The sequence below is a fragment of the Lissotriton vulgaris genome, chromosome 3_1, assembly GCF_964263255.1.
Source record: "Lissotriton vulgaris chromosome 3_1, aLisVul1.2, whole genome shotgun sequence".
In the NCBI taxonomy this organism is placed as follows: Eukaryota; Metazoa; Chordata; class Amphibia; order Caudata; family Salamandridae; genus Lissotriton; species Lissotriton vulgaris.
This window is the reverse complement of record NC_141689.1, coordinates 1054004856-1054015667: the sequence shown is the minus strand read 5'-3', so window position 1 is coordinate 1054015667 and position 10812 is coordinate 1054004856. Positions and strand designations below refer to the sequence as shown.

The following is a 10812-nucleotide window of genomic DNA, read 5'->3' as shown; positions in this document are numbered from 1 at the left end:
CCTCAGACATTACAGCACAGCGAGTACAGGCCAGGGGGGCCACCAAGCAACATAATTTCAGACATCAATGTCATGCAGCGATAAAAGAAAGAACGTTAAGGTGTACCCCAGCCCGGCCAGTCACATTAAATCAGGATCGACGTGTAAAATCGGTTACATTAGTACAAGATATGGGAGGATTCCATTTCATAATAGAGTTGAAGGATCAAATAGCAAGCATTAGTACGACATCGTGTAGCAGTCAATACACAGGACAAAATATTAGCCTTTAGTCGAATACAGCCTGGGAGAACAATAGGAAGATAGGAAGCCAAGTTCGAGCAGTCTGACTCACAGGGTCCCATTCACCAAAGCAAGCAATATCAACCAAAATCCGTAGCTAATAGGGAGGCAAGCGATGATCTCCCCAGGAAACCCAAACCCCGGCCTCCAACTATAAGAAATATGTAAGAGAGGAAAGTACATCACGAAGAACAAGAAAAGAAGAAGAAAAGTAGGGCCATAGAGACAAAGAAACACAAAAAAAACGTCCCGCCCCCACCCCCCACCCTGCATGCAGCGGAAGGCCACGGCCCACCGCCCCCCCATAGGCATGCTTGGTGCCCCAGAAAACCCACAAGAGAGAGATTAGAAGAAAGACTTAACCAAGAAAGGGGCCATAGAATAAGAATATACTAACCCAAAAGATCCCTACCCCCCCAACCCCCCACCCTGCACGTCTAAAGAGGCTATGGCCCACCCCCGACTAGCGTACCCGTCGCCCCAGAAAGAATCCCAAAGAAAGGGAAAAAATGGGGGGAGAGTCATTAAAATCAAACCCCCGCCCCCCCCCACTCGCACAAAATAGCTCAGGCTCGATCACAATTAAGCCAACATGTCAACAGGCAATGGCGGCGTCGCTGTACAAAGAATTAAACATGTTCATCACAATAGCCGTCCGGGCATCCGTCCTTGTTACACGAAAGGAGGGGTCACCCCTGACCCATTTTGACCCTTCCATCTATACGTGGCCACTGAAAGTTAGTAATGCAGTACAACTTCAATAGATCAGGGTGGCCAGGCAAGCAAGGCAGAGTCCGCCGCACGGGTGATCCCGCCATCCAAGGGCTGAGAAACCAGTCTATCCAGACATGTAGGAGCAACAACAAAGTGCCGGGCCATCCTCCCAAGTCGCGACACAGTAAAGGCAAATCAAGTTGGGTGAGCAAAGGAGCCGTTCCATGAAAGCAATCTGCCTGCAGTACAGTTTCAGGTCCCAATGTCGCACTCACGCAGTCGGGCGACCCGGAGCCGCCTCCAACGCAGGCCAGGGTCCCCCACAGGACCACCTGTGAATGCATAGTCGTTTCTCCTGTCTCCTGCGTAAAGCTGCCTGTGGCACCACTCCCCGTTGGATCATCAGGGCTCTCATCCGTCGGCGGAGCAATAATGGCGTCCAGCCGTCTACCAAGTTCCTCGGCTCCTCCTACCCAAGCCACACGGAGGGAGTCCAAAGCACCCAGGAGGTCCCGAACCGTGGGTTCCATCCTGCGAGGCCAGACCAAGCGCACTCACCCCGCAAAGTAACACCTTCACCAAACAGCGCCAGAAGCTTACACGGTGCCACCTAGCCAAAGAGCTCTTAGGAGATCCATCAAACAGGGGCCGGCAAAGCACACAGTCGTGATATGCAATCCGCCATGTCCACCATGGCCGTAGACAAGGCTCTCAACCCTAGAACGTCTTATGGGAAACGCAGGCAGTAGTCGCGCTGCATGTCACGGGGTCGTAATGCCCAGAATAGAAAATGCAGGATCACTGACCTCCGTGTCACTGAGATCCGGGACACATGGATCACAGGTCTTGTCCAAGCACACAAGTTCTATAACGTTGAGCCCGCTTCAAAATGGCGTCCCTCCACCAGACCAGTCACTTTAAACAAGCAGCCCCAAGAACAAAGGGACGATCTTACAAGCTGGCGTAGCGGACTTCCCAATGTGTGCGCCCGTTTCAGGGGCTGCGCTCGATCACCACGGTCATCCGTGCAGCTCCAATGCCACCTTCCGCAGTTCCGATCCCCGGGCGTCTTGGCCTGCACAGCCACGGTCTCAGGTACCAACAACAGCCGGCATCCACATCCGGCCCCTCGGCCAGCTGCCCGACTCCGTCACGTCTCAGGCGGCAGGTATCAAAGAAGAGGGATGCCGGTCACGTAGAACTCCAAGATTGCCGCCAGCTACTCCCCGGGTATTCCGACGCCGCAAAAGATCAGCGCTGAGCTGGTGCAAGCGGGGGAAGGCAGGATAATTTCAGGATTCATGCCGCGGCGAGCGGAGCTCACAGCCTAAGTGGCCATCTCGCTTCGCGCTCGGCCACGCCCCCCCTTAAATTTATTTATTGGTATTTATTTTGAATTAATTTTTATTTAAATTTTTAATTGGTAATTAATATAATTGGTCATTAATTTTAATTAATTGATTAATTGATAATTATGTTAATGTTATTCAATTATTTTCTAATGCGGGTTGTGTGTTTATAGGGGAATAGGGTGGGAAGTAATTTAATAAAATATTTAAATTTATTTTTTGTTTTTTTGTTGTAATTTTTTATTATTTTTTAATTGTTAATTAATTAATTGTTAATTAGCAAATAATTTGTAATAATGGGTAATAATTTTTAATAATTAATTTGCATTTGTATTTCTAATTGATTAATTATTATATTATATAAAATTGTTAATTACTTTTAATTAATTTGTAATTGGTATTAATATTTAATTTATTTTTATTCATATATGAAGTATTTACTTTCCCTACTGTTGCACTCTCTGGAGTGGGAATAGTAATTTTTACCCCTACGCTATCCAACGCTTTCCCTACTGTTGCACTCTCTGGAGTGGGAATAGTAATTTTTACCCTCCCGCTATTCCAGGCTTTCCCTACTGTTGCACTCACTGGAGTTGGAATAGTAATTTTTACTGCTACGTTAACGCTATCCAATGTTTTCTATACTGTTGCACTCACTGGAGTGGTAATAGTAAATTTAACCCTCCCGCTATCCTACGGTAAAAATATTGTATATTTTTTTAAATATTATGTTTAGATATATGTATATGTATTAAAAAATTCAATTGTTTTTTTTAAGTTACATTAATTATTTATTGGTTTTAAGGTTATTTAAGTATTTTGAGTATGTTTAAGTTAATTATATTTAATATTTCATCAATTTTCAATTACTTTTAAGACATTTAAAAAATTCGATATTTTGACTAACTATAGGGTCTATTAGGATGGCGGACAGACCAGCGTCCGTCCGCCACCCCCGAGGTGGAGGGACCATCCGCAGGGGCAGCGGCGTTCCCTCCGTGCGAATTAGGATTTGACCGCCACCCTGGCGGTCACATCCCGTATATTTTACATTGCGGCGGGTGATGCTTTAAGCAGCACCCGCGGCAATTTAAAATATGCATGTGTAGCCTTGGCATGCACAACTTGGCAGGCACCGCGTGGTGCCTGCCACCCTGTGCATGCCAAAGCAGGGGGGGTACCATAGGTACCCCCCATGTGCACCCCCCACCCCCCTACACCCTGGGGGCTGGCAACGGGCCCCCAAACACGAAGGACCACATGCTTTTCCACGGCGGAAAAGCATGTTTTCTGTACCATCCTAATATGGCTGGCGGTGTCTGATAGACACCGCCACCATATAAGAGATTTTTCGCCACGGTCGGGAGGCGACCGCGGCGGAAAAGCGGTGGACGGTCTTCCCGTCCGCCGCTGACCCCCCAGCCATCCTAATGTGGCGGGAGTCTTTGAAGGCACCGCAGCGGTGAATCCGCATCCTCCGGCCCGGCGTTGGCTTCCGCCGGCCCGGAGGATGCGGATTCACCGCAATCCTAATCGGCTCCTATATTTTTTACAAAGATATTTTTGATTCGATATTTTTGTACTTACCTCTTTGGAAATAGGGATTTGATATATTTGCATTCTATATTTTTTACTCAATATTTTTGTAAGTCTATACTTGTGTCATCGATACTATGTCAGTGATCCCTTCAAGATGTATATCACCGGCAGGCCAGCCTCATCTCTCTGAGTGTGCCAAGCCTACATATCCAGTATACTGAGACGGTGACGGAAGCTTACACGAGTGCTCATCGGACCAGGGGGGTTATGAATGAGGACAAAAAAAAAAGATATGGCGAAGTTCCCCGATGCCATAGTGATGACAGTAGACTTGGAAGAGGTTTTTGATTCTTCACGATGGGACTTTCTGCTAAAGGTGATGAAACGACTGGGTCTAGGAGATGAGTGGCTGTGGTGGGTCTGCTTGCTGTACTCAGACCTAACGGCCAGGGTGCGCACGGGCAGAGTAGTGTCTGCACCCTATTCAATATATAGAGGAACCCAACAAGGCTGTCCACTGTCGCCGCTGCTCTTCACACTGGCGATGGAACTGCTGGCAGAATGCTTTAGGCGGGAAGGCAGGGACCATGGGATAATGCTTGAAGGAAAAAAACATATATTATCATTATATGCAGAAAACATCTTACTATACATATGGATGGAACACAGGGCATAGTGAAAGTGATGCATGTCTTGGAGGAATTCACAGAGCTGTCAGAACTACTAGTTAACACCCGGAAGACTCACATGTTTCCAGCGAGGCCTACACTGGTCAGACTACTGGACTTCCCAGTGGGACCCACGTGGACCACAAGCTCCTTCAAATACCTAGGCATACAGGTGTTCTGTAAGCAAATAGTTCTACAAGAGGGGAACCGGGGAAGGGCCCTAAGAGCACCAATGGCAAATGTGTCCTTCTGGCGTTCCCTTAAACTCTTGGTCATGGCCAGAATAGCACTCTCCAAGATGTTGTGGTTGCCTAGGCTACTGTATTACTTTGTCAACCTCCCAGTGGTGATCCCAAAGAAGTGGTTCCGAAACATGAAAACCTTGCTGAGAGAACTGGTGTGAGATGGAGGACGTAATAGGCTATCCCTAAAAATATTAAGACAACTCTTAACAGGAGGGGGGATGGGCGCACCAGACTTTGAAGTGTACTATCTAGCTGCACAGCCTCAATGGCTAGAAGGGAAGGGGTTAGAGACACTAGCACTGCCAGGACAAGTCTACTGGGGAAAGTTACTCACCAGGATGTTAAATTGCAAGCACAAGATTAAAAACATGGGAGTAATACTCAAAGTAGCATTGGCATGCTGGGATATATGTACAAAGATATAGCGGGACACCGCTATACGCACCAGACCTACCAATAATAGGACTACTACAGATGGGGGTTGGCCTCCCTTCATTTATAACCCTTTGCGGGGTTGGGAGGAGGCAGGAGTTATCACAGTCCAAGACTGTTATCAGGATGGAGAATTACTCCCACTAGCGGAATTCCTGGAATACCCCGAGCTAGCCCCAGGACAGTTCCAAACTATCATAATGTCCGGGGGACACTAGCCGTATTATGGGGTGGACACACACACAAACCCACAACGCATACAGCCCTCCAGGCAGTGGTGACAGTGGGATCTGCCAGACACCTGGTGAAATGGCTGTATGTTGCGATAGTGGGAATGACTGAGGTGCCCTTGTCTTGCTTACAGAAGAAATGGGAGGACCTGGTGGGGAGGCCACTGATTGGGATGGAATGGAAGAATGTCTTAGGGAGCCCAAAAAAGATATTGAGAAATACCAATTGTAAACTCATACAGTTCAATACACTTCACATGACCTACCTCACACCTCACAGACTGATTGTCATATACGAGAAAGATGATCAGAAATGTGCCAGATGTTGAGCACTAGATGCCAATTTTGCAGACATGATATGGAACTACCGGTACTTCAGATGTACTGGATAACAATTGTAGAGACCATAAACTGAGTTCTGGCATGCACAATGATATGCTGCCAGGCCGTTTGCCTGCTCAGGCTATTCCTGAGACCGAAAGCCAAAAGAATAGGGCACAGGTTTGCAGACCTATCCTTGCTACTTGAGAAGTGGCGAATTGCCCTCAGATGGAGAACCAACGTGAGCCCAAAAAATACTGACAGGGAAAGTGATGTGTCGATTTGGGCCATGACAGAGGAAAGAGCTCTGACACAAAACGACAAATTTACCAAAACGAGCAAACCCCTGGTTGAACCATGGGCGGAAATAGTAAGGGCATGGGAAACGAGTAAATCAGGGGAGGTGGAACCCCATACAGAAGACCCTCTGCCTGAGATAAAGAGAGAGGCTAATGCTAGTCAAGCACCAGCCTAGCAGTTGTCAGATACACAGCATATCATGTAGACAGCGTGAATGAGCAACAGAGTTAACCACATGAAAAAGAGGTCCCCCACATCCCCTTGAACCAATGACTTACGAATGGGCTACACCCACAAACAAAACAAGAATATGCAGATTGACTGTGTGTGGACCCTAGGTAGACTAAGTTCGTTTTTCTTTGTTCACTGAGTTACTAGAAGATTACAATGCATAGATTAAAAAAAGTATAAGATAATGGCAACTTACACGACATACTCCCTACACAAATCATTAATACAGCAGGAACATGACATCAAATACTAGAGAAAAGAAACACAATTGTCAGGCATGTAAAATTCTCAAGGAAACAAACATGGAAATGTAAATGAATAATTCTATGCCTTCTGCTGTTCTACTCCTATACCCTCCTTTTGTACAATATACCTTACTGAATGAATAAATAATGCAACTAATATAAATTGTGTATTGTAAGGAAACAAATACTAAAATGCCAATAGAAATGATATTTGAAAAAAACAATGGAGAATACACTAGTCAAGTTGAAATCAGCCATTATCAATAGCAAATAACATAAAATACTAAGGTTGATGGGCCTATAATGTTCAAAGCAAGTTCACTTAATCATTTGTTTTAGAAACTAAGAGTACCATTTAATTAAATCTAACTCTTGGAATGTAGATAATAGTGTTAGTTAATGCCGTTCAAGTTCTCCCACCAACCATCCTTTCTATGACATGGTATACATACTGCTAATCCTGTGGAGCCAATGACCCTTTACATGTTTAATATCAATAATTTCTTCTACAGAAAACATGCACATCACTGGTACAGTACACTTGTTTTGATCAAAATATCTGCATTCGTAATTTAGTGTTTAGTACATTTGGGCAGATTTTACTCATATGGACGGAGATACTAGCTGTCATGTTGATACTGCCTTACTGATAAGAAAGCAAGCACTTGGCTACAGGAAATCAAGGTGACTAACAGTGCTTTGTAATACTGGTTTCATATTACTACACATAACAAGCTGATGTGATTAAGCTGCATATCCACTGTAACAAAAAGAAAGGAAATGGAAAGTAAGTTGGTGCTTTGACAATAGTGCTTAGAAGCGTAGTGGCTGCTCTCTTCTTGCCCCTGTATACGCTACTGAGATCACTAGCAGATATCCTAAGTGGCATATGCCTCAAGGGAAATAGATGCTAATTGAGGAGTTACTGTTGTTTGCTGGCAAAGTTCAAGTCTGCTTCTCTGAGACTTCTTCTCTGAAAAAATGAGAGGACCAGCTCAATTTTTAAGAGGATTCCACCAATGGCGCATATCAGCAAATCTGTCAATGGCTTTATTTAAATTTAGCTGCTTAGATTCTCAAGCAATTATCATTTGATCACTGAGGGCCAGTTGTAGGTAATCCAGATTTACCAATTTTAAAATACCGAATTTTACTGATTCAGTATTTTTAGAATCGGTTAATGGGATGCAGGTATTCAATCGGTAAGTATTACCGAATCGGTAAGATTCGGTAAATACCGAATCAGTATTTACCAATTCGGTAATTCCCATTCATTCCTATGGGCCGGGAATTACCGAATCGGTAAATACCGATTCGGTAAAAGGGGGAACACATTGAAGGGTGGCAGGGTGTCACTTTGACACCCTGTTGCACCCCTGAATTGTGTATGGGTGCACATGTAGCACACATACATGCCCTAAGGGCATGTATGTCTGCCAAATGGCACTGTAATAATTAGCAAAAAATTGCTTCTTTTGGAGTTTTCGATATTTACCACCAACTTGTAGTTGGTGGTAAATAACGAATCCTAAAATGGGAAAAGCACTCATTTGAGTGCTCCCTACATTAAGGATTCGGTAATTTACTGAATCAGTATTTACGAATTCAGTAATTTACAGTTTCCTTAAATTACCGATTCGGTAAATTACCGAATTCTTAAATTAGGCCCCTACATCTGAAAAGCCTAATTCCGGTCGGTGACGGACGAAAATCGGTAATTTCGTCCGTTACCGATCGGTATTAGGCTTCCTACATCTGGCCCTGAGTCTTTTGTTTCCACATTTATTGCACAAATATTTTTTGACCCTTTTCATTTAGAAGAAGGCTCTCTAATTTGTAGCAGTAGTAATGGGCAATGTTAGACCTAGATGTAAAAGATCCAAACCCTGAGGAAATGCTCCTGGTAGACACGTGAGATACTGCCTGACAGAGTGAATACCTAGTACATTCTTGTATGACAAATACGATTTGGCAGTTATCAGTTCAGATTGTAGAAGACTTCGATCTACTACAGCCTCTGGATTTTTGTCAACAATAACTAGTACTGAGGAAAAGTCCAGAAGATGTGCAACTTTTGGACTGAACATTCCGCCATGAGGCCTATGTTATCTGTAAATTAGTCATCAAACTCATTACAAATCTATCCAAAGTAGAGAAATACAATTCCTTCTTTAAGGACTCAGACAGTGGACTTTGACATTCTGAGACATCAAAATAACTTTGGAGCATATTACCAACGAGTAGCGATATTTATCGCTAACTCGGCTTTGCATCGATTTTTTATCGCTAAGCATCGCCGGAAATTATCGCTGAGATAACTTGCTATTAGCAACGTTTATCGCCAAAGCGATAATTTTTCCGGCGATAGCTTGAATATCGCTGAGAATACAGCGATATTCACGCATTAGCGACAAAATGCTCTTAGCCATGCTATCCACCTCCCATTGGATAACATGGCTAAGAACTGGTCTGAGCAGGCGTTCATTTTTGGCGATAGCGGGAATATTTCCATCGATACGCCCGCCTTGCTGATAGGTGACAGCGATGTTAGCGACTGCTTTCAGTCGCTAACAGGTTGGGTACGCCCACTTTGCATGTCATTAGCGATAAATATCGCTGACATGCAAAGCGGGCCCCAAACCGCTCGCTATCGCCTAAAATCTGTCGCTAACTGCTGTTAGCGACAGCTTGCTAATAAAGCAATAGAATTATCGCCGCTTAGCGGCCAAAAACGGCCGCTAAACCGGCGATAATTGCCTATCGCCCCCTTGGTAATATGCCCCTTTATCTTTTCCCTACAGAGGTACTGAGAGCATCATCTGTCAGTTTGTTACTCAATTTATGGTGTCTCAAAGGTGGAGCACTTGAATTGGATTTTTCTTGATTCTCAATTGCACACTCCTGTGCTAAATCCTTAGCCTGACTTAACAATTCGGTCCACTAACTGTCTTGATGGAGTTTCACTAAATCACTTCTTGTTGACTTAAATAGATCACAGGCTCTCTGCAAGTCAAGGTCTTTGCTCTGTAGTACTTGGTATAGACTGTGCATCTTTCGGCAAATGAAATTCCGTACACTGGAATGTAAGAAAAAACAAATGTTTTAAATGTTCTTAAGAAGTCCTTTGGTTTCTGAATTAGCCTCCTTGTCACATTGTTGTGAGTCAAATTGCATCAGTACTTTCCTAACACAGGAGTGCCAGGAAACCCTCCTCTTACCAGGGAGTCTTTTTATCTCTATTAGATATAGATCACTCTCTTTCTGAGCTTTCACAAAGAGCTTATGCCTTGGTGAACTTTTTGAAAGAAAAACATAAACTGCTTGCAATGTTGAAAAAAAGTGTTTTACTGGCTGCATGTTAGTTACTGTTTTCTCTAACGCAAGGTTCAGGCGATGGGCATGACAGTGTATATAAATTGCTTATGATGCAATCTCCCTTATTTTTGCTTGGACACCATTAATAGAGCCACTCAGTATGGATACTCCATCGTAGCACTGTGCAACAAAGTTGAGCTTTCTGTACTGCTTCAGCAATGGCTGAGGCAAGGCTGGAGGCATCTAACTTCTCCATATGGTAACACCCTAGTGCATTCTCCTGACTATTTCCATCACCATCAACCAAGCAAATAATAAAACTCCGCTGCTCATTATGTAAGACATCTGTGGTTTCATCAATTAGCACCACAAAATATTTTGACTCTTTTTTGACAATATGCTCATGGACAAGCACTGCCAGCACAAATATCATGTCATTTGATAATTAGGAAAGGTATAGTGCCCATACCTCCTTGACATTTGTTCTTGTAACCTTTCATCTTTATCAGAAATCATCTCTACCAATTCAATGAAATGCCACCTATGGTGAGATTGCTTAGTTTAATCTGTGGCATGGAATACAAGCCCTTGACAACACAAGAAACTTACTACCTTAAGCAGCTGCTCCACATGTTTTGTATTCTCCTCAAATTCCTGCTTTGCACCTCTTACTATTAAGGAAGAAACTGACTGCTGATGGTTTGTAGGCTGCTGTAATCTTTTGAAGTTAGGCCCAGCAATAACTGATGATTTATGCTTCTCTATCTGTGAATGTTTGGACAAAGAATTTGTAGGCTTTTCCCACTTACTAAAGCCAATATCAACTAATGCAACAGTGCCAGATTCACATCCTCCTCCTCCCACAGAACCAGCTCTAAAATGCCTTCATGGGTTTTGCAATCTCAATGAAACCTACGGCATGCAGTTAAGGGGAAGGTTTG

At 44.0% G+C, this 10812-nt stretch overlaps 1 pseudogene; it reads right to left on the bottom strand.

Annotated features, from left to right (window-relative positions):
* Positions 1-9658: 9658 nt before the first annotated feature.
* On the bottom strand, positions 9659-10351 carry LOC147727388 (uncharacterized; annotated as a pseudogene).
* Positions 10352-10812: the final 461 nt, after the last annotated feature.